The sequence below is a fragment of the Pollicipes pollicipes genome, unplaced genomic scaffold (genome assembly GCF_011947565.3).
Source record: "Pollicipes pollicipes isolate AB1234 unplaced genomic scaffold, Ppol_2.1 Scaffold_105;HRSCAF=121_pilon_pilon_pilon, whole genome shotgun sequence".
NCBI lineage: Eukaryota > Metazoa > Arthropoda > Thecostraca > Pollicipedomorpha > Pollicipedidae > Pollicipes > Pollicipes pollicipes.
Genome location: NW_023595864.1, coordinates 1 through 24302, shown reverse-complemented (window position 1 = coordinate 24302; position 24302 = coordinate 1). Strand labels below are relative to the sequence as shown.

The 24302-nt window shown below is 58.1% G+C and overlaps 1 pseudogene; it reads left to right on the top strand.

The window, feature by feature from the left end:
- The window catches only part of LOC119106638 (protein grainyhead-like), a 32266-nt pseudogene extending 7986 nt beyond the window's left edge, over positions 1-24280 (top strand).
- The last annotated feature ends 22 nt before the right edge of the window (positions 24281-24302 follow it).

Below are 24302 nucleotides of genomic sequence, written 5' to 3'. Positions count from 1 at the left end.
TTTCCCCCCGGCGTCCCCGGAGAGCAAGCGCAAGTGTGCGTCTCGGCGGTGGCTAACGGTGCGGGGGCACGGGTACTTTCTCTCGGCGCGGTGCGGCGCGGCGCCGCCGACGGCGGCGCGCCGGCCGCGCCGGGCTAGTCCAGTGCCGGCGCGCCGCCCCGATGGACGCCTACCTGCGCGCGTGGTCGTTCGGGTAAGCCGGTGTGTGGGGCGCGGGCCGGGCCCGCTCCCCCGGGGGCGGGCGGGTCCGCTCGGTGCTCCGCGGCGGCTGTGGGTGGCGGCTGCGAGAGGGGCACGTGACGGGTGGCCGGTTCGGCGAGGAGTGACCAGGCGGGGCGAAGGACATGGTGACGACGCGACGCGCCGCGCGATCGGGCTCGGCGACCGGTTCGCGCGGTGGTGAGGCTTGCCACTGGTGTTGGCTTCCCTGTGACGCAGACCTCGTGGAGATTGGAGGGTGATGTCGTCAGTGAGGGGAGGCACTGGGGGGGGGGGGGGGGGGGGCATCGTAACGGCCCGCAGACAGTGAAGCATGGTGCAGTGATAAGGGGCGTCTCCGACGCCAGGACAATGTTCTGGAGCGTCAGAAATAGCGCACAGTTATGCCGGTGCTGAGAATGATAGATGACTTTCGTGTTACCCTTCCGGAAGGGGTTGTGGAATCAGCACGACCTGGAGAGAGCGAGAATGATGACAGCGTTTATGACGTCAAAAATATGAGCGCCGAGGGGGTTAGACGTTGGAGCACTAAGTGATCGCTGGGATAATCGCCGTATCGGTGGGCAAACGGCGACATTGTTAGCTGGAAGCTCGGGGCATGACAGTACGATTAGGCGCCAGGGAGGCGGCGTCACGACTGTGTGACACGTGACGCTATCGGAGCCATGATCAGTCTTTACATTTGATTAGTGTCGTGGGAGACACCTGCCGTTGCTGGGACGCAGGGATAAGACGCGGCTGGGTCATGTGGGAGACCTCGGCTCCAAACGACCGGTCGGCACGCGACGCCGAGGCCCGCCCTTTTAACACGCCCAGACATCGTCTGTGCTCCCTCATACAGCGGCGCCGCCGGCGTTGCGCAGGGGTCTGCCGGCGTCAAGCCAGCTCCAGCCGCGTCGGCCGGCATCCGTGCCCAGCGTCAACACTTAACGGCTGGCGGCGCCTACGCACACGCCGACCGTGCGGCATTGGTCGTGAGGTCGCGCAGCGCTGGCAGCCGGCGCCGCGCTGTCCGGCCACTTCGCACCTATTGTCTCGCGTCGTAAACCGACGCCGTGGAGTCGCGCAGCGTTTCCATCAAATTGGACACTCTGCTCAGAGACGCGCGGCATTCTCGGCCGCTGGAGATGGCCATCGGCCGTCCAATTATCCCGCAGCTAGGTTTAGCCTCGGCACGTCCCGCGTTTCCTTGCCTGCGGCGACCGGTGTCCGTCGCTGGCCGGCTCTCGCCGCTCGGACAGCAACGCCGCTCGACGGCCGGGCCCGGCTAATCGCCCAGGCACGCTCCCTGCCCCTCCCCTCCCCGGACACGACAGCCGGTCTCGTGGCGTGCGCAGTTGACTTTTGTTTTAATTGGAATTAGCCGGGCGCACCTCTGCACGTCGTCGAAGCGCGTCCGTATTTGGCGCGATCAGCTCGCGGCGGCGCCGGCGATTACCAGGCACTCGCGTCGCCGCCGCCAGATGACAATCGGCAGGGTGCAGCGACGTCGCGGCCATTTTGGCCGGACCGGGGCGCAGGAGCACGCCCGCCCGGCCTGTCATAATGGCATCGGGCAGGCATCCGTCACGCCGCGCAGCTCCGCTTCGCGTCGGCCGATCGTGTCGCAAGCCGCGAGCGGCGATCGCGGCGGTGATCGCGCGCGCGTCGCCACCTCCAGGGCGCGTCATGGTCCGACCTCGCCGGCCGCGGCAAGGGTGGCGGCCACGCGCAGCCGCGCCGCTGCTTTCGATGCGAAGCGTGTGGATTTTGATCGGGGCGCGAGCGAGGTCGTATGAGTAATCAAACTGGGACGGCCTCCTCATCCGGGAGTTCCGCGCATATCACATTCTGATTGCGGATGCTTGCACGGATGCTTGCATGTGGCGTAAGCTTTGTACAGTAGCCTTTATCGCCTTCATCCTTGCTGAGCGGTCCGGCTGCGTGCCGCCTCACCTTTCCTCTTATGCGCTCACGCACTTCGCGCGTTCCGGCTGCGCTTAACCGGCTACGATCTGGCCTAGCCAACCCTGTCCCAGTCGGGCTTTCCGAGTCTGAACTGATCTGACCTGACCTAAACTGGTCTCCCTGGACCGACCCCAAATGCTATCTTCTTCTTCAAACTCGACTTAACTCGATGAATGCTGTCCGGATCGTGACGCAACCTACTAACGATCTGTCCTGCCCTACCCTGCCCTTGTCTGCCTCGCTTTACCTTACCCTGTCGTGTCCTCCACTGGCCTGAATTTTCCCGGCCGACATGCGCTGTCCTGATCTGCTCTGAACTCTGACCTCGCCGGACCTGACCTTCCCCGATTCACTAGAGTCCACGGGAGCTAACCCCTCCTGCTGCTCTGCTGCACCGCGGTAGGCCTGAGCTGATAGACTCAGATCTCATCTAGCCTGATCTGCCCAGGTTCACAGGAGTCCACTGGGGCTGACCCCCCCCCCCTCTCCCTCTGCCCAAGCTGACGCACTTGACCCTCATCTGACCTGACCCACCCTGGTTTGCAGGAGCCCTCCGGGTGGCGTCTCCGGCGGCAGCGGCTTGCCCCAGGCCAAGGGCACTGACGAGGAGCTGGGCCTGCTGCTGACGGCGCCGGCCGCAGTGAAGCGAGAGGCGGAGGATCTGACGGCGCGCCGCTCGCCCGAGCCGACCGAGGAGCGGCGCGCCGTCATCGTGCATGGCGCCATGGAGCTGGGGCGTGACGAGCCGACCGGCAGCCCCGGCCGCTACGGCGCCGTCCAGCAGCCGGTGGCGCTGCTACACTCCGACTCGCCCAGCCCCAAGGACATGACGGCCGTGCACTACCCGGCCCAGTACACGGGCCTGGCACCGGCGCAAGTGTTTGCCGAGCCGCTCTCGCAGTACAGCACTCTGCCGCCGTCGCCGACGGGCGGCTACGGCGGCGGCGGCGGGGCCGGCCTGCGAGCCGCGCCGTACGCCACCGAGCCCTACTACCGCGACTACTACCCGGCCGAGCAGTACGCTGCCGGCCGCGCCGCGCCGCTGTACGCCGACAGCCAGGAGGGGCACGCCCAGTTTGTGGAGCGGTACATGAGGCCCGGGGCGTCGGCCGCGTACAAGCTGCCGGGCCAGGGCCTGACCGTGGACCTGCCCTCGCCGGACAGCGGCATCGGGGCCGAGGCGCCCACACCACGCGACCAGGCCAGCGGTCTGCAGCAGGTCAGTCAATGGGTGCAGGGCAGATACGGGCAGCAGTCTGTAGCAGGTCAGTCAACGGGTGCAAGGACAGATACGGGCAGAAGTCCGCACCTGCTCAGTGAACGGGTGCAGGGCAGATACGGGCAGCAGTCCGCACCTGCTCAGTGAACGGGTGCAGGGCAGATACGGGCAGCAGTCCGCACCTGGTCAGTCCTATCGGGACCAGCCACAGACTCGGACACAAGTTCTGGAGTTTAACAAGCATCCACTTTCTTATTGAAGGACGTAAGAAGACGTCTGTGCAGATGCTTTCCTCCGGCAGATCTATGCTTTTACGGGGAGTCCTCCAAGGCTTGCGTTTGAAATGGAGGCGTCTCGAAGGGTCGGCTGGCCTTAAGCAGCAGGCTAGCCATGCCTATAGTCGACGCATCGTTGTTGGTACAAGATTCGGCTCTGCTCTAAGCAGTGACGGTCCAGCTGATAAGGATCGGACCCAGAGAACCAGTGACGGTCCAGCTGATATGAATCGGACCCAGAGAACCGGTGACGGTCCAGCTGATGTGGATCGGTCTCAGAGAACCGGTGACGGTCCAGCTGATGTGGTCGGTCTCAGAGAACCTGTGACGGTCCAGCTGATGTGGATCGGTCTCAAAGAACCGGTGACGGTCCAGCTGATAAGGATCGGACCCAGAGAACCAGTGACGGTCCAGCTGATATGGATCGGACCCAGAGAACCGGTGCATATCAACACCAGATGTTTTTCGAGTTGACATCGGCAAAACGTCCTTGCTGAACGACATGACTTCCTTGTCCTTATTTCGCCAGTCCGTCTTCTTACATAAGAGATGTTGTGGTTTTGGAGTTTGTATCATGCCTAAGACGGATAGCATCACTGTATTCGTCTGACACAAACAAGAAAAAAAACAGGCTCATTGTCGAGCGAGGGATGCCACAGCGGTGTCATTTATCTAAACGTCAAAAGGCTGATGAATTTGCTTGAATCTGGCTTGTAAAGTCATGCACCAGAAAAAAACATTGCAATGCGCCACGGAAGTATGCACACTTGTGTATCCAAGCTATGTACAAAACATTACTTTGATTTTAAGCGAATGCTCTGTACAGAAGAACGTGATGCGAAGCTATGGCCATTCCGTCCGCCATTGTCAAATGCCTAATCCCAACACAGATGCCGATCTGTGCATGAAGCCTGTCGCTACGTTATATATGGTCAGAGAGGCTAAAACTGTTCGAAACTGCAACGTCACGTATCGGTAAAAGCAGTCCTACATGTTGTAACGACGTGTTATATATTGTTGTTGCATGCAATGCAGGTTTAACCTCACTAGAGATTTTTACGATCCAATGTTTTGCAAGTCGTTTCTCGTTGGTCAGTGTTTTTATCCCTGCAACTACTTTTGATAACTGCCAGCCACTATTTGGCATTGAGAATCGGTCGTATCTTGAATAACATTGCGAATAGCTCCGGTACCGTGCATCATGGACGCATCCGTTTTTCTTCTTGATTAAACACAAAGATCGAATAGAGGTCGATCTCCTGCGATGCTGCGTCTCAGAAAGTTTTGCATTGTGTTCTCAGGCAAAGAAAACTATGTTTGTCTCCGGAATTTAAGGATCGCTCCGGACACAGGTGGAATGGAAATAACGAGATATCGTCCCTCTTTTGCCGATTTGGAGATTCTGTCGGCATTGACTGATGTCGGTGATTATTGATGGACTTCTGAGAACATTCTGCTGCCTTTACCACCGAATCAGCAATGCCAGTCATTATTGATAGCTTTCTGGGAACGGTCTGCTGCTTTTACCACCGATTCAGCAATGCCAGCCATCCTGAGCGGTTACTTCTTGGAACGGACAAGCATTCTGCGCATCCTTTTACCGTTTAGAAACATTCAGTAGTTGCAGCAATGAGATGCCGATGATTTCAGGCATCTCGCGGAAAAACTCTACGTCATCAAGGATGCTTGCCCCGTCGGTTAATTGACAACACGCGGTTAATGCAGGCGATACGAACACGGCTCTGGCAAGTAAACTTGTGGACGGATCAAATTTCACCATTTGGAAACAATCGCGATAAAACTAACGCAGGCGGCGAGATCAGAGCGCTGCGCCTGCTTTCTGGCCGACAATGCGGCCGCCGCACCTCATCCGCCGCCAATTAGCGCGCTCCGGTCATCCGGGAGCCGACGCTTCGGTCTCCGGCTCCGGTCGCTCCGGTCGTCGGGGAGCCGGTCGCTCCGGTCTCCGGCTCCGGTCGCTCCGGTCGTCGGGGAGCCGGTCGCTCTGGTCTCCGGCTCCGGTCGCTCCGGTCGTCGGGGAGCCGGCGCTTCGGTCTCCGGCTTCGGTTGCTCCGGTTGTCGGGGAGCCGATCGCTCCGGTCTCGGGCTCCGATCGCTCCGGTCGTCGGGGAGCCGGTCGCTCCGGTCTCCGACTCCGGTCGCTCCGGTTGCCGGGGAGCCGGCGTTTGTCGTGAAGCGGAGCGTGTACGTGGCCCCACCGCCGTCTCCGCCAGCGGAGCTGATGTCGGCTGTCGGCCGGCGGGTCGGACTCGGGCAGGGAACGAAGGCGGGCAGGACGCGGGCAGGGAGCGAAGGCGGGCAGGATGCGGGCAGGGAGCGAAGGCGGGCAGGACGCGGGCAGGGTGCGGAGGGCGGCAGGATGCGGACAGGGAGCGGAGGCGGGTAGGACGCGTGAGCGTGCAGGGCAGGAGGGTATGGCATATGGAGCGGGCAGGGACATGGATGGTCAGGGCGCGAGGAACGGGCGGAGTTCGGGCAGAGGCGGGCGGGGAGTGGGCAGAGCTCGGGCAGGTGCGGATAGGGCGTAGGGAGCGGGCAGAGCTCGGGCAGGTCCGGATAGGGCGCAGGGAGTGGACAGAGCTCGGGCAGGTGCGGATAGGGCGCAGGGAGCGGGCAGAGCTCGGGCAGCTCCGGACAGGGCGCAGGGAGCGGGCAGAGCTCGGGCAGCTCCGGATAGGGCGCAGGGAGCGGGCAGAGCGCGGAGGGTGGGTGGATGAAGGGAAGAGCACGGCGCGGGGAGAGGACAGGAGCAGAGGTGAGCCGTCAGCAAGTAGCGATCGAGGGTGTTCGGAGCGTGAGAATGGGCGGAGATTGGCTGAGCAAGGAGCAGCGGCAGGCGGGTAGGGGCGCTCACCAATCCCCGATATTACTGCCCAGCTGAAACACGCTCCATGCGCAACCAGGTAACCAGTCCAAATAGCCAAACGTGTACATCAGAGATAGAGAGTTTCGCCGGCTGGGTGGGCTGCTTTAACTTGAAAAACATTACGTGTAACTCCGTGTTTTGCCGATGGCCTCGTCATCATGAAATCGGCAGCAATGCTAGCAGCCTCCAACACTAGAGAATGAAAACCAATTACGATCAGAACGCCGTAACCTCATCTGGGCTGACTTTGGTAGCAATTTGCAGTAACGAACCAGTTAATTAAGTAAACCACTGGCATTCCTTAGTAGTTTTTTCTTCTCGCTCATCGATCAGCGACAGCGTCTCCCCGCGCGGGCGTGGCGGGCGGCAGTCGTCCAATAGCGGCCCGTCCGCCTCATTTGTCGGCGGGATGGTGTGCGGCATAGCCGCCGCCTCTGCGCTGAATACCCTGCCTTGACCGAGTGCGCCTGATCAGCCGGTCGGCCGGCGCCCCTGACGGCAGAGGGTACTCTAATGGATGTGGGGGCCGCGGGGCCCGCGCCCCAGCCTCATCGAGGCGGCTATCTCCTCCTCTCCCCGGTCGCGGCGATTTGTAAGCCCGGGTCGGTGCGCCCGCGCGCCCCGGGAGGGGAACGGACCGCGCGCTGCGTCTTTTTGTTCGTGTCAAGGCCTGGGCCGTCACTGTCAGCGGCAGGCGCCCGCCGGGGAGCAAACCAGTCAAAGGTATTGTCGCTGACTTAACGGCTGCTGGGGGCGTGTGTCACAAGAAACATTGTAGTAGTTATCTTACCTTTTTGCAGTGGATGCAATAGATCCCCAGTTGGCCGTGTGGGCTGTCAGTAGGCCTGTGGTTTTAACATTTACTGACAGCTGGCGCTATTTCGAAGCTCGGACTTCAAACGATGTGGAACGTTTGAATTTCTCAAAAACACGTACCCACATTACATAGAGTCGAGGCAACCAATGACATCACGCGGAGCACAGGATTTTGATGGTCACTTTGCCGACAGTTCCAAATAATAGCTATTCGCAGACGTAGTGGAGTAAAGGAGTGGCGACCCCCTTGAGTAGAATAGAAGCTAGTGCATCCAAATGAGCTGACTGTCTACCACGACACGTTTATCGTTTTGTGGCGCCTTCAAAAAAATCACCGGCCTTTCTAGGCAATGGCCTCCTTTGGACTTCGTGTCGGTCCCAGTGCTGTACTTTGACGGCCGGCGGCACAGATGTGCCTGACGTATCGTCAAACAGCGTTAGAGGTCACACGCGTACCGTTACCGCTGCCTGACACCGGCCGAAGGCGTGTGTCATCAGGTGGAGAACAGCTACGCTCTGGTCTAAACTTGATTGCGCATAAGTCTTGATTCACGTATGGATCTAGATCTAACTTGTCCCATGCAATCTGAACATAGTTTTCCGTAATTATTCTGCAGGAGCTCTAGATGTACCATCCCACAGAGTTTTTAGTGGAATCCTTTCACTGGACTCCTTGCTCGCAACGCAGAGACGCGATTTGTTCAAGATCCACATTGGACTTGCCAAATGCTGTCAAACTATTTGTACGGTGGTTGATTAGATCAAACCACCTTGGCTGTATGCGAAAGTCATTTAGAACGCTTGCGATATCTTGTTGTCTTTCAATCACGCCCTTTAGATAATCTCGACCCAACCGAACCGAGGGTTGAGTGCAATAGATCAGTCTCCATCCTGCAACCACGATAAAACTTTCGAATGTTCACCATTGCCGCAAGCTGAGGCTCTGGCTTCGAGCCTGATTTGGGTTTGTCAAGCAATACTGAGCTTATTCAAGCTGACCTGTTGCTGGCCTATGCTTGAGTTAAAATGCAAACAGCATTGATGTTCTGGAATATCGGGTTTAGATATTCTTTATAGCATTAGCTGTGTGCATGTCATATTTTGTCCATTGGCAATAGCGTGTGAAGCATTCCATTTTCTTCCAATATTTCACAGTTGTTGTGCTGTCATGGATATGAGGCTACTTCGGAAGAATTCATATGCTTTTTTACGCTGCTTACACTTTTGACGAGTCTTTTCAGAACCGGCAACAGGCTCGAAAATTGTTTTTTTTTTTTTTAATTGTTCGGCAGCTAAAAATTGTTCGTTTCTTTGAAGGAGCGGATGGCTCAGGTGCATATTCTAGCGGCATGCCCAGTGATTGCCATTCTCGAACGTTTGACTGTAGAGAATCCATGAAATGGCCTCGAAGGATTCGCACCCTGCCGCTGCTCGGCCGGTGACGCCGGCTGCAGCGGCCGGCGCGCGGGCGTCGGCCGTCACCCATGCCGCGGCAGCCCGCTCCCCGCCGGACCTCCACGCGCGTCTCTGGCTGCGGCCGGCGCGCGGGGCGTCAGCCGTCGCCCCTGCCGCGGCAGCCCGCTCCTCGCCGGACCCCCACGCGCGTCTCTGGCTGCGGCCGGCGCGCGGGCGTCAGCCGTCGCCCCTGCCCCCGGCAGCCCGCTCCCTCGCCGGACCTCCACGCGCGTCTCTGGCTGCGGCCGGCGCGCGGGGCGTCAGCCGTCGCCCCTGCCCCGGCAGCCCGCTCCTCGCCGGACCTCCACGCGCGTCTCTGGCTGCGGCCGAGGAGTCCTGCCTCACCACCCGGGACACGCCGCGGCTGCCGACGGGCCGACCTTGGCGGCCCGCGGGCCCGGAGGGACTGCGCAGGCGGCAGTTACGCCACCTAACGGTGCAGCTCGGCCACCGGGCGGTGCAGCCTGCACATGGCGGCCGCCTTTCACGGGCTCGTCTGGCGCGGCGCGTGCCCCCGGGCGCTGGGGATTAGGTCCCCGCCGTCGGCCTCGCGTTCCTCTCGACAGCGAAATGGGCGCACTAATTATGGACGCTCACGGCCTGAGACGGCTTCTCACGCGCCGAACGCACAGAGGGAGGGGCTGAAGGGGTGCGCTCCAGGTGCCGTCGAGTCGTGATTCCCGTTGAAGTGCGGTAAAGAGAGTCAGGTTTAGATTTTAGGAAAAGGTCGTAGAAAAGACGGGAGCGTTCGCTGCTTTTTAATTTTACCCGTCGTAAAGGTCGGTACGTTTCCTCCCGTAAGTAGCCGTTACCATCACCTCTTTATGGATGCTTCCAGCGTGTCATCACTAGCTAATTGTCAGCTGATGTAACCTTAGCCGCTTTTCCCGAGGCGGCTGAGCGCCGTTGGGACTGTGGGCGCCACGGTCGCAGCGGATGCCAGCAGTGTGCGGGTAGCGGTGTCTGTACGCTGGAGTTAAGCCACCCGTTGTATTAGCAGGCGACGCTAATCTTCCATCTCTGTGTTAGGCATCCCATCCACTTTATAAGCTCCCAAGCTACACAGCCCTCACCGGCACATTCGCCTGTTGGGAAACGTAACGCCATGCTTTACTGCTTGGTCCGAAATCCCCGAACTCATTGGTGAAAGTGAAATAAACATGGATCAGGTAGCACTAAAGCTAAGGCCCGCCTGGCAGGCGCCGATTGCCTAAATAAATAATACGATCCCAGCGTTTTACTGCGCTGCTATGCGTGAGTGCTCAGGCATGGCTGCGCTTTCCGATTTAGCAATCTGCTCTGGCGACCTTGTCGGTATTATTCGATGCGACCTTGTGAAGTCCCGCGTCACAAATGGTGACAATATTTTAACGTCAGGAATGGCTTTGGGAAGGAGCCGTTAGCCCATACGAATGACGATATAAATTGTCGAAACTGCCGACAACGATTACGCATCCATTCAGGCGGGATATGTTTTCCGAGCGCACTTCTTCAGACTGATAAAGCGTTGTGAAGGCCGCCGCCATTTTTTGTCCACCTCTCGTCTCTCCCAGGGAGACCTGTCAACGCAGCCATCAGTCTGGCTCTCTTCAGCTTTTGCACAACTACCGTGCCCACGCCTATAAGCGCGCTCTCTTGGCATGCTTCTACTCGTCTTGCTCACCGCTTTGATGACATCCCACCCAATAAATGTTTGTGCTGAGCGGGTTGAATATTAGTAAACATTTACATACGTCCATAGAATCCCATATATCTAGAGAGCGAGCAGTCCCGCTGGCTCCATGCCAATGACACCAGCAGCATCTGTTTCGCCAACGGGCAAGGCGGTGTCTTGGCACGGACCGTACTCAGCAGCTGAGACGGCTGAGTGCGGCTTAACGATGGACTGCAAGATGACCGGCTGGCTGTTAATAGGGAGTCAGCAGTGACGGACACTTAGGGCCTCCACTGACAGTCAGGCTTAACGATGGACTGCAAGGTGACCGGCTGGCTGTTAATAGGGAGTCAGCTGTGACGGACACTTAGGGCCTCCACTGACAGTCAGCGTGGGAGAAGAAACAGAGCAGCTGAACAGTGGGCACTTTAGAGATGCTCCCCACGTGGTCCCGGTACTCAGCTTTTTGAAGGTGTACAAACGCCAGTTGCGCTGAGGAAACTTGTGCCCTCGCGATCTTTTTGCAGTAACTCTGACACCAGGAGTGGAGTTTTACAGCCCCGTCAGGGTCACGGCGCTCTTCCCAGCTGCAGCGATCTCTGTGTGTCGGCAGTGGTTTTGAGAACCGTCGTTTATCTTGATACACAATTATTTGCACACTATTGACGGCTGGTTGCTCTCTCCCCCCCCCCCTCTCTCTCTCTCTCTCTCTCTCTCTCCTCTCTCTCTCTCTCTCTCTCTCTCTCTCTCTCTCTCTCTCTCTCTCTCTCTCTCTCTCTCTCTCCTCTCTCTCTCTCTCTCCTCTCTCTCTCTCTCTCTCTCTCTCTCTCCCGTCCCACGCCCCAGTGAGTAGCGTACAGCCGGGGCCCCGTTCTGTTCCGGGCTGGAGTCGTCGCTCCCAATCCAGTGCCATGCCGCCCGGGCCCGGCCTACACAGTCAGCTGATTGGCAGCTATTTAAATCGACCTCTGCCGTCAATCAGAACGCAGGGGCGATTCAATGACGTCATCTGGGGTCACCAATCCCGTCACCTGGGGTCACACCAAACCGTCCCTCCTAAAGACCGTCACTCACGAGCCGGTACAGCTTCCGAAGCAGATGGCGCCTCGCACTGACCGGACCAGCGATGTTCCGTTTGGAGCGGTCCTGTTCACAGCTGAGAGGAGGGGTCGGGGGGGGGGGGCATTGTTCATCTCCTTCGCTGAAATGTTACAGGGTCGGGTTTCTTGGGACGCATCAGCCGGTAGATAAGGAATTTCCTTTGGAGGCCTGCTACAGTGCGACCTGTTACCGCGAACAATGACAGGCACCATTACCAGTAAAGAGATGACGGGCGGTCAGCGCGGCCTACATGACAGGGGGGAGGGGAAAGTCGCGAGTTCGGTGATGCAAACTGCCACCCATCGCCCGCCACCGCACTCTTGGTTTGCACTCCGTGTCGCAGACAGGAGCTGTGCAAAGGGCAAAGTTGGCCGGAGGGGTCCTGGTGACCGAACAGATTATGTGGTCCATGCGATCTCTGCAGTGCTGCTATGATGCATGATGTCTGAATATGTGTTTTTTTAAAACTTAATGCATCAAGAACTTTCATGTAAAAGCCAGGGACCTTCATGGATACTTTGGAATAAAAGTAACATGGAGTAATACATGTTTTACCTCGTCATGCTCAAGGATCTGGCAGCCCATGTGATGCAAAAGGTCCTTTCGTCAATCCTCGGAAGTATACGCGTCCGTTAGCTTCAGGAGTTCCTTCCCTGTGTAGAAGCCCGTTCCGTGGCCCCCAGGGCCCTTTGTGCTTCGGTCCTGACGTGAGCCGTGCCTAGCACCGTGTCGTCGCTCGCTCTAGGCGTCCTGCAGACGACACTGAAAATTATGCACATTCGTTGTCTTCAGCTGTCTGGCTGCTGCATGCCTGCCGAGGGCTTCCCTTGCCAGCGCTCGCCGCATATGCAGACTGTATCAGTACCCGCCATTTCGAGAAACAGCACTGGTCGCGCGGATTCCCAATAAGGCCGCGGAGCACGTCCCGTCGGCAGCCGCGGGGTGCATTCAGAAGTGGTTAAGGGTGTTGTTCGGCTCGAGACACAGGCAGCGCTGCCATGCTGGGGCGGAGCTGGTGTAGTTTTTGCCTATACTATGCATATGTCGGCACGCGTGTAAAAGATCTGAGTGTGTATCTTCGACAAACGCGTTCGGGGCGGGATGAGGTGAGATGTTCTGGAAGCTTGTTACATCAAACGCGCATGCTCAACTAACCGACGCAATAAAGCCTATTACACGCATGAGGTACACATCTCGACAGATGGTGCAGGACCGGATAGGAATGTCTCCGACACTATTTCAGTCAAGCTGCAACACAGTCGTGCGCATCAGACATGCGACCTACGATACAGTGCATGGGACTGTCTGACCACCTGACATCTGAAACCTGACACTATATGTTATGCCATTTGTAAATTTAACGCTGTCATGTCGGACGCCCTCCAGTTGGGTGCACTGGGGCTCATCGCTGGATCACTGGCGCCAGTACCTGACCGATCGCTCCGACCCGACCTGACCGATTGCTGCTGAGGGCGGCGCGCGGCGTCTGGCGGTCGACGGGATGCCCTCATGCGCACGAATACAATCCAGGCCAAGTAATAAAGAGATTTGGGGTTCATGTCGGGAGCCTGCAGTGGACGGTATTAGAGTCAGAGTTCAGACAGGGCGAGGTCTGACGCAGCTGTTACGTCTCGACGGATGTGCCCACCGTCCTCCCAAATATGAAGCGATTTTGATGTGAACCAGCGGGCACTGCTGTGTCAAGTTTCCGCCTACCCGCGAAACAGTACAGCCTGCGATGGGGCTCGAACGCTCGCCATGTTCCGCCAATGAGCCCGCGGCGACTGCCAGCGGCGGCTCAGATGTGCCCGGCTCTGGCAGCGCCGAGCCGGCAGAGCCCAGCGACCCCCGTATCGAAACACAAGATGAATAAAAGATATGTCCAACAGCACCGGCACATTTAGGTCGATGGCCTTTTCAGCTCATTTGGCGCGGGACTGCGATATCGAAGTGCCAAACTATGTCGGTCGACTTCCGGGTGTTCAGTTCCACACCACGTGATGAGGCTCGATGGATTCTAGGTGAATGTTAGTATTAAGTATTACAATTGGTTTAGACGTAAGATGGAAGTACAATTGAAAAGCATGTGGGCAGCTTATTGTCACATGCATTTAGAGTCGCATTCTCTGGAACGCTTACAGCAATTTTTCTTACATCTGGCCTTTTAATTTTATTTTCATGGCCGACATCATCTTTTCCTTTTAGCTATTTTCACTTGGGGTTTGTATTAACTGTGAAGTTTGACAACGAACAATAAGTGTTCTAAAAAAAATACCCAGACCCGGCTTTTCTGCCCGACCTAAAAGTAGCTGTCGTTGCCGGACGGATCCTGGCCTGACCTACGGGAGACCTGCTCTGCCCTGCTCTGCCTCGGGTTGCCCCGCTCGCAATGTTCTGCCCTGACCTGGCATTGTCCCAGATGACGTGCGCTGCCCTACCCTGGCCCAGGCATACGTGTCCAGCGGGCATATACGCCCGCGATCATTGACCCTATTTGATGGTTGGATGCGTACAATATCATGTGGTTCAGATTTATTGATAAGGGAGTTGAGCCCTTAGGGACATCAAAGTTATTCTCCTCAGAGGACAGCTAACTTGTGAAGGATCACCTAGACCATATGTGCACGCATCACGTGTCAAAACGTAGATTGTAATAAACATGCACTTGCATTTCCTACTACTTTCATTACGTGTACGTTGCGTTCAAAAGAGTTTTCGACGCCTCAAACACAGCGCGAGTAGAGACACTGATTTAACCTGATCCCGGTTTCTTCAAACGTTGCGCATGTAACGCGTCTTTGGCTGAGCACATCCCAGTGTGCTGATTACAACTAGCCGCCTGGGTTGGTGTGATGGATGGTAGGCTGCACGACGCTGCTCCTATTGCCGCCTGGGTTGGTGCCGATGAGTGGTAGGTGGCACGACGCTGCTCCTATTGCCGCCGGGTTGGTGCCGATGAGTGGTAGGCTGACACGGACGCTGCTCCTATTGCCGCCTGGGTTGGTGCCGATGAGTGGTAGGCTGACACGGACGCTGCTCCTATTGCCGCCTGGTTGGTGCCGATGAGTGGTAGGCTGACAGGCACGCTCCTATTGCCGCCTGCGTTGGTGCCGATGAGTGGTAGGCTGACACGGACGCTGCTCCTATTGCCGCCTGGGTTGGTGCCGATGGATGGCAGGCTGACACGGCGGCACCGCTACTATTGCCGCCTGCGTTGGTGCCGATGAGTGGTAGGCTGACGCACGAGCTTTATGCCGCCTGCGTTGGTGTCGACGAATGGTAGGCTGACACGGACGCACGCTACTATTGCACAGCAAGTGATAATGGAGGGAAGACGATGCAATTTTTAAAACACGATTAGCTATCGCCCCCCCCCCCTCCCGCTTTGACTGCATTCTAGCGTGCCACGTTCGGTATTTCCATCTTCTTAAGCATTAGCCAATGCCAAAAGCTTTGTGCCGTCAATTCTGTGTGTCCCTGTCACGCCTTTCGTGTTCCAAGGCGACTTAGCGTCAGACGTCTGTGTCTCAGCACAGTTGATGTGGCTGAGCTTCATACTGAGAGCAAGCGACTTTCAGTGTATCAGGAGTTGCTCACTACACGAAAGGGTACAGCAATCATTGGAATGTATTATGAAAATCTGGGACGTTTCCAGCAAAGCTCGTTCGTAGCTTCTTGTGGCATGGACGCTGCTGAAGAAATACTAATTTAGTGTTCATTGTCACGGGTGACCGTGAGTGTTGCTGGAAAACGTCGAGCGATTTTCATAACATATCTCACGGCTTGATTACTGTCTTTGCTCAACTGCAACTAGGATAGTGCAGGTCGGTTTTTTCGGTACAACAATTTCATAATGCTTAAAAGCCGCAGAGCTTAAGGGTTTTTCTTGCTAACATCCAGCTGTGTCTGCGCATCAGAGCGGTTTCAGTGTATACTGGCTTGCCCCATGCTCCATTTGAGCCTAGGTGGGGTGTTTTTATTCCGGTGTGCGTCGTTATTCCCATGTTTTCACATTGCTATCGTCGTATGCTTCAGTGCTTGCGTCTGTAACCAGTTGTTCATCGCCAACCACCCTCTATTTTTGTCTGGCTCAGCATCAGCCGTCCTGCGCTCCCGTATTGTCTAGTGAAGTGTCGGATGTTCTGAGTTGAGTGTTGCATCTCCATGTTGTTCAGTGTCATTGTTTAGCATGTCGCAGGTTGCAGTTCAGTGTCGAGCTATGGCTGCTCCTCGTTATTCTGAAACTGAGCGCATGCATGCCTGTGTTGTTTCCAGTGCCAGGTATCTCCATTCCCTGCGCTGCTCAGTGTCGGGTATGTTCTCCCAATGCAGGTCAGCATCGGACTTCGGCCTCTCTCCACAGTCCACTGTCGCCTCCGTGTTCCAACTTCGGCCCAGCAGCATGACGTTAGATGCCTCGTCCTAGGGCGGGCTCATGACGGGGCGCCTGTGTTGCAGAGCACGACGGGGTTCGAGTACGCCCCGATCTGTGCGGTCAGCCGACCCTGGTCGGCTCGGACGCCGGCCTCCTCCGTCCAGCCACCCGCCTCCTCGCCAGCCCCTCCCAGGTCACGACCCTGGCACGACTTTGGCCGACAGGCTGATGTCGACAAAATACACATCCCCAAAATGTGAGTACGTCCCTAGGATGTCGCGGCGTGGTGAGATGGGAGGAGGCAGGGTGAACGTCCGCCTGTGTAACTTTGTCAATGCAGATGTCGCTCTCAGCGCCGCGTCGCGGTTGATGAACTTGTGCGGCAATCGCCTGTTGTGTACTGTGTAAGTACTCCTGTAAGTACTCTTCACGGCCATGTCAGCTTACGGAGTGGGGATCTGCGGTACTCTGTGCTATGGTTGGAGGTGGTAAGATGTAGTCTTCCTTACGGCTATGTCAGCGTGCGGAAGGGGGTTCTGCGGTACTCTGTACTATGGTTAGAGGTGGTAAGACGCAGCCTCGTTAACACTGAGCATCCACCACGCTTCCATTTCCTCGTATTGTGATATACTCCTTGTGAGTCAGTGAGACTTGCCACGTCTGTGATAGAGCTGCAGTGGCTTACTGAACAATTTTGAACATGGAAAGAGCGAACATGAAATCCATTGTCACGCGTCAGTGGGACCTGCCACCCCTCGTCGGAGATCAAGTGCAGTACATACAGTCCCTTGAATTTGATCGGAGTTTGCCACGCCGCGTCAGAGATGCAGTGAGGCGCGTATCATTCCTTAAACTTGAGTGACATCTGCCACACCCCGTCCGTGAGGTGGTGTGCAGCATAGTCCCGTAAGAGATTCACGGAGATTTGTCAGGGATATTGGCCCCCGTCAAAAGTGCAGAATTTCTGGAACCACTGCGGACACACAAAATCGTCCCTCCAGAGGGGCAGTGCAGCACATTCCGGTAAACGTCGAGGATCTGGCTCACCTTCAGTTGAGGTGCGGTGCACTGCAATTCCGTTAAATCTTTGGGGCTGGCCCACGTCAGAGGTGCGGCACAGTATCGCGCCGTGAGGGTCAGTGGCCTCTGGCTCACCTCCGCCTGAAGTGCAGTGCAATATCGCTTTGCATCGGTGGGATCGGCCTCGCCTCCGTCGAAGATGCAGTGCAATATCGTGAGTGTCAGTGGACTCTATCTAGCCTCGGTTAGAGGTGCAGTGCAGTACAGTCACATGTGCGGCAGCGAGATGTGCCACCTCATGCCGGCACAAAAGGTCGCCGGCCAACCGCCGACGTTCGCCCGCCCACGCAGGCCATTCAGGGGCCGCTGGCTCGTGCAACAGTACCGGGGCTCTCTGCAAGGTGCCGGGACAGGGGCGAGCCCAGGAATTTACGTGGAGGAGGTATTATGTGCTGGACTAGACACGGGGAGAGTCTGCGTTTGGCGCCATCGGTATGCTGCGAGCCGACCTTCGGTGCGTCGCTGACTCCGCCTATGCGACATGCGAGCTCAGTCCAAAGCCGCTGTAGTGCCGGCTGCAAAGCTCGGATGCATTTCGGGCTCCAACGGCGTCTGATTCTTTACTAGCGTATGAGGCAGAGGTTCCGTTTTTGAAGGTTAACCGAGCCATATAGCCTGCCCTCCCTGCACCTGTATCGCAGCTTGACGCCTATCAGCAGCACACTGCTACGCGGTTGCAATTCTATGTGTTTTTGCGCTGTTCTTACCAACGGGCGGAGTGCATGAGCGACCCGTGAAATTGGTGAGAACCAGTCGCATTTTGAAGTGAATTGTGTCCATGCATCCGCTGTGGCAAGTGCGATGCCATGCCATTCACTGCCTCCCTCTCATTCCTTCGTCTATGAACAATAATATTACGTGCACTTAAACATCCAATGCAATTTCATCTTACCCCTTGTAGCTGAGTCTGTCAGCTATGCTTCAATTCTCCCTTGACCCCAGCACTTTGTAAAGGTCAAGGTTATTAGCACCGGTAGTCGCCCCGAATGTAATGGCGCCACACCACGTTAGAACCCCAGTGACAGCACCTGCTCGAACGTTAACGCGGCATGTCCGTTATGATGCCCTATGTCTGTCACCTGCTCGAACGTTAACGCGGCATGTCCGTTATGATGCCCTATGTCTGTCACCTGCTCGAACGTTAACGCGGCATGTCCGTTATGATGCCCTATGTCTGTCACCTGCTCGAACGTTAACGCGGCATGTCCGTTATGATGCCCTATGTCTGTCACCTGCGCCGCACCCCGTCTGCTGCACTCTAAGCCCGATATTAATGCTCCGACCAATCACAGCATGGAGACATTTCACCCGGACTGGGCGATGAAGCGTCGTAAACATCCCAGGGGCGGCGGGACGTGCACCGTTGCAAAATAGCCATGCAGTCCCATACGTCTGGCACTCCCTCCTATACATATGTCACTGGACGCAAGTCCTTTCCTTTTTGGTGACACATGACTCCTTCACCGCTTAGAAGCATCCCATTGGCGTGTAAGGTCCTATCACATATCCTCTTCCTCATCAATCGTCCCGTAAAATAGAGGATTTCACGGGATGAGCAGACTCATTAGTACCCAGGGCAGCAGGATGGACTGGGTACAGGTCATATGGAAGTTACGGACATCGTTGCGGGACACCGTCCGTAATTTATGAACATGGGTTATGGGCAAACATTTACAAAATGTCCGGTAGATGCTTCAAACAATACTACACAATGTTACTGTTGTAGTTTTATAATCTTCCTCTACTCACACTTTTTTACAACTGTTAAGGCTACGCCAAATAAGTGTGGTTACAAACTTCCCTGATGCACTTGTATAGTTTAGGACTAAAGTGCTGGAGAAATGCAAAGGGATGAGACAACGGACTAGGCATGGGTGTGTGCGTGGGTGAGTGGGCATGGGCGCAGCCTCGTGGGTAGCAGGTGGGCGGGGTAAAGGACGTCTTGACCGTTAATGTCTCCAGAGCCTAAAACCTCCTTTTGTGCTGTTCATGGCCGTTGTTCACTGCCTCGAATGAAGTAAGTAGCCAATTGTGCATTCTGCACGGTTGTCTTCGGGATTAAATATCTGACCATTTTTCATATTTCCAGCTGTGATCAAATGACTCTACATGTGAAAGCTGAAGGATTAATTTTTCATCGACGTCCTTTTCGTGTGGGGTCTAATCGTTTTTGTTTTGTTTTGTTTAAATGAAAACGTTTGACGATGTGCGTGAAGTTCATCTAATATCTTTCTGAATCTATTGACATCAGGTTGTAAATCCCACTGGTGAAGCTCTTGAGATTGAGTCAAGTTAGTTGCAACGTGCAGATACTTTAGCCATCCTAACCTTTCTCGTGATGTATCCATGGGCAACTGTGGCGTCCTGCGCCGTAAGCTCGCCCCTGCTCCCATAGCAGGCGCGGCCCGGGTCGTCGCCGTCGTAAGCAGGTCCCGTGGTGTCCGTGACATGACCGCATCTCCCCCACACCGCGTCACACAGCGAGCGCCGCCTGACCACGCCAACTGTCGCTCCAGCTTCTCCAGCCACGGCTTCCGCTTCTTCCTGGAGACGCCGATCTCGACGAGCCAGCGGCGGGAGGACGACCGCCTGACGTATGTCAACAAGGGCCAGTTTTACGGCGTCACCATGGAGTACGTGCCCGACCCGGACAAGCCGCTCAAGAACGCCACGGTCAAGGTAGGCGCCGCCACAGAGGGGGTTGGCTCCGCCTCGCTGATGGCGGCTGCTGTGATGTCCTTACCACAGGTGTGAGCGCTTGCGGCGGACGCGCCGGGAAACCTGACCGGGCGTCCGATGACGGGATGTGAGTTAACAGATGGCCGGGAAGAAGCAGCTTACCACCTGAAGGCAGTGTGGTTATCCCACCGGCGCACAAGTTATAATATCCCAATGCAGGACGTAAAAGGAGTCATTGAGTCCGTTGAATTGGTAATATTGGCGGTCATTAGTTAGAAAAACGCCACTGGCGTGTGCACGAAAGAAGCTGCCAGTCACTTATCGGGCTAGGAGAAACCAAGACAGTGATGTGGCCTTTACTGCCGGATTCTCTGTTCCTTGGTATCCCACAGAATCACTCATCACGTCATACCGCGCCCCGTCGTGACGCCGTCTTCGGCGTTATCCGACACTCAGACGTGAGCGATCGCATTGCGAGTGGACTGCAAAAAAGGCGCCACGAACGCGGCGCGTGGCCTCGTCGCAACGCCCTGTATCTGACCGTGGGCGTGCCGGAGGCGGCGGTGTCGGCTGTAGCGACGGAGCTCTTTTGGCTAGCGGCGGTGGGTGTACACCGCTACCAGAGCAGCGGTGGGCGGACACCGGTACCAGAATAGCGGTGGGCGGACACCGGTACCAGAGCAGCGGTGGGTGTACACCGCTACCAGAGCAGCGGTGGGCGGACACCGCTACCAGAGCAGCGGTGGGCGGACACCGGTACCAGAGCAGCGGTGGGTGTACACCGGTACCAGAGCAGCGGTGGGCGGACACGGGTACCAGAGCGGCGGTGGGCGGACACGGGTACCAGAATAGCGGTTGGCGGACACCGGTACCAGAGCGGCGGTGGGCGGACACGGTACCAGAATAGCGGTTGGCGGACACGGTACCAGAGCGGCGGTGGGCGGACTCCGGTACCAGAGCAGCGGTGGGCGGACACGGGTACCAGATCAGTGATGGGCGGACACCGGTACCAGACCAGCGGTGGTTGACGGACGCCGGCACCAGAGCAGTGGTGGGCGGACACCGGCACCAGCCCAGCGGTGGTTGACGGACGCCGGTACCAGACCAGCGGTGGTTGACGGACGCCGGTACCAGACCAGCGGTGGTTGACGGACACCAGTACCGGACCATCGGTGGTTGACGGACGCCAGTACCAGAGCAGCGGTGGGCGGACGCCGGCACCAGAATAGCGGTTGGCGGACACCGGTACCAGAGCGGCGGTTGGCGGACACCGGTACCAGAGCAGCGGTGGGCGGACACGGGTACCAGATCAGTGATGGGCGGACACCGGTACCAGACCAGCGGTGGTTGACGGACGCCGGCACCAGAGCAGTGGTGGGCGGACGCCGGTACCAGACCAGCGGTGGTTGACGGACACCAGTACCGGACCATCGGTGGTTGACGGACGCCGGTACCAGAGCAGCGGTGGGCGGACGCCGGTACCAGAGCGGCGGTGGCGGACACGATGTGGTTGCGAAGCGACTGAGTCGCGGGCGGCCAAAAGCGAATGCAGATGCTCCCGCGAGAGAGAGCCGAGAGAGAGCGTCGAGAGAGAGCGAGTGAGCGGCGGTAGTCGAGGTCACGATGAGCCGGGGAATCTGTTGACGTCACGACACGGCATGTCAAGCCGCATCGGTCCAGCGGTCCGTCTGGCAGTCACTGTCGCAGCTCGGGCTCACTGTCGCGTCCGGCGGTCACTGTCGCAGCTCGGGCTCACTGTCGCGTGAGGCGGTCACCGCCGCAGCTCGGGCTCACTGCTCCGTCACGGTCGCCGCCGCAGCTCGGCGGCAGCTCCGGCTGCCTGCCGCTGGATGCTTTGCCGCGGGTCCTTGCCGCTGGACGCCCTGCCGCGGGTCCCTGCCGCTGGACGCCCTGCCCGCGGGCCCCTGCCACTGGACGTTCTGCCGCTGGTCCCTGCCGTTGGACGTCTGCCGCTCGGCACGCTCTGCCGCGGGTCCCTGCCTGACGCTCTGCCGCGGGTCTTGCCGCTGGACGCTCTGCCGCGGGCCCTGCCGTGACGCTCTGGCCGCTCGGCAGCTCTGCCGCGGGTCCTGCGCTGGACGCTCTGCCGCGGGTCCGTGCCGCTGGACGCTCTGCCGCTCGGCACGCTCTGCCGCGGGTCCTGCCGGGACGCTCTGCGCGGGTCCGTGCCGCTGGACGCTCATCGGCCGCTCTGATGCGGGTCCCTGCCGCTGGACACTCTACCGCGGGACGCTGAGTCGTCTGAGGGCTGTGAACGCCACCGCACCGCTCAGGGGGGCCCTGAGTACTAATGAAAGCCGCATACCCGCCCTGCTCTGACCATGCACCGAACTGATCCGAACTAAATTGCAGCGAACTGCAGAACCCGCCGATGTCGATTTATGGAGTCCAACTTCTTCCCGTGAATTGGGGGTGAAGGTAGAAATACAGCGGGACGCAAACACTACGCGAAAATTCAGATGAGGTGCTCATGTAAACGGTAACGAAGTTCTCCGATGTAAATCTGACCGATGCTGCCAGCGGTGTTCCAAACGGCACCCGCCTGGGGTCTTACCCGATTGACAGGCACTTGGCGAGCGTGTCACTGCCTCTCGCATCACAGCACCACTTCATTCTCCCGGGAGTTCATTATACATCCATGGCCCTGACCTCGGCGAGCGAAATGGCTCAGATTTAAATACTCCGCGATTTGTCCCACTGTTACTGAGCGGCCGCGAATACTGCGGGTCTCCTGAAGGAGACCCTCAGTATGAGACCCGCATGGCGCAGAGGAGGGTGGACTCCGGCTCCTCATTCGTATGCAATGTCTCCTTCAGGAGACCCACAGAGAACGAATCGCCGTATAGCCCTGTGCACCACTTTTCTTCACTCTTTATCATTAGTCACGTTTCCACGCGAAGAAGACCAAAGTCTGAGAACACCGTCGCGATTTCCTTTGCTGGCTGAATACGTACGTCGACCTCAAGCACCGGTTCAAGGTATCAATAAACGCCACGGTATGCGTATTCAGGATTTCTTTTGAATTAAAGTTTCAACTGTTCTCCGCCCTCCCTGATAGTTCGGCAGGCTCGAGGCCTGCGTTTCGCTTCACCCACCCGTGTGAGGTGGTTCCAACGTCGTGTGGGCGCCTGCTTTTACCCCGACTGGGAAGACCAGTGACAGCGGCCGCACGTAAGGTCAGATGACAGGCAGAGGGCAGGACAGGCTGTGCTGAGCATGAGGGCACTAAAACTTTCGCGACAAACTTCTGCCGTTCATCTGGAAATTTCGTAATGGGATGGAGAGGCACGGGCGCACGTAACAAGCGCTGCTTAGAGATCCTAGAAATGCTATCCAATTAAAAGGCCCGCAAAAATGGCGCAACTGCAAGTGCGTTTGAAGATTGCAATAGATATTGAGCTTCGCAATGTGCATCAGAACTTCACTGTTCCGGAAACACGTCCAGCTCAGAGCACGGTCTGGGTCGCTCACGGACACCCGCTAACTTCACCCGTCTGCTCTCTCGACAGAGTGTGGTGCTACTGGTGTTCCGGGAGGAGAAGACGCCAGAGGAGGAGCTGAAGGCGTGCAGTTTGGCAACAGCCGGCAGCACAGTGTCAAGCAGCGCATCCTCGACGTCGGTGAGGCCGCCCGCCTGTTTCTCGCGCCGGCACGCCACGCGCCGTCCGAGCGGCGCGCCGCGCAAAACCGGCTCGGCCGTGCCGCCGCGCGCCGTCAAAACAGCGAAAAAGTTAATTGTCGGAATATCCGGGGGCTCTCGTAGTTGGTGTGTGACGCCGTGCGTAATGAAGCGGCCGCCGCGGAGTCGGAGATGAGGGCGACAGGCTGGCGGACAGCGGCTTGGGCAGCCGGTGGCTCACCCCGAGCGGACGGCGGCACCGGACGGTCGGCGACCCCCGCGCGAGCTGCGGCACCGGACGGCCGGCGGCTCGCCCCGCGGGGCTGCGGCACGGAACGGCCGGTGACTCGCCCCGCGCGAACGGACGGCCCGCGCGGGCCGCGGCACCGGACGGCCGGCGGCTCGCCCCGCGGGCTGCGGCACCGGACGGCCGGTGACTCCCCCGCGCAACGGCGGCCCCGCGCGGGCCGCGGCACCGGACGGCCGGCGGCTCGCCCCGCGCGGGCTGCGGCACCGGACGGCCGGTGACTCGCCCCGCGCGAACGGCGGCCCCGCGCGGGCCGCCGTACCGGACGGCCGGTGACTCGCCCCACGCGGGCCGCCGTACCGGACCGTTGGTGACTCGCCCCGCGCGGACGGCGGCACCGGACCGTTCAGCGAGCGGTCGTCGAAGTGCAGCCTCCACTCCGCGGTGGAGGGTTTTGGGCAACGGCGGGTCTTTTTATGCTCCCGTTTGTGTATTGCAAGCGCCTGTTGTGCTCGCTGAGGTGTGCGCTGCGTTCGAGGACCAGTGCCGGTTTTGGCCGGTTTTGTCAGCGAGAACGTGGCTGCGTTTCAGACACGAAGAACAGCATAGGCCTGTTCGGTGGCATTGACGAGATGGCGCACAACGCCATTGCCGTGTACTGGAACCCGCTGGAGAGCTCTGCTAAGGTGAGTCGACGCGCCGCTCGAC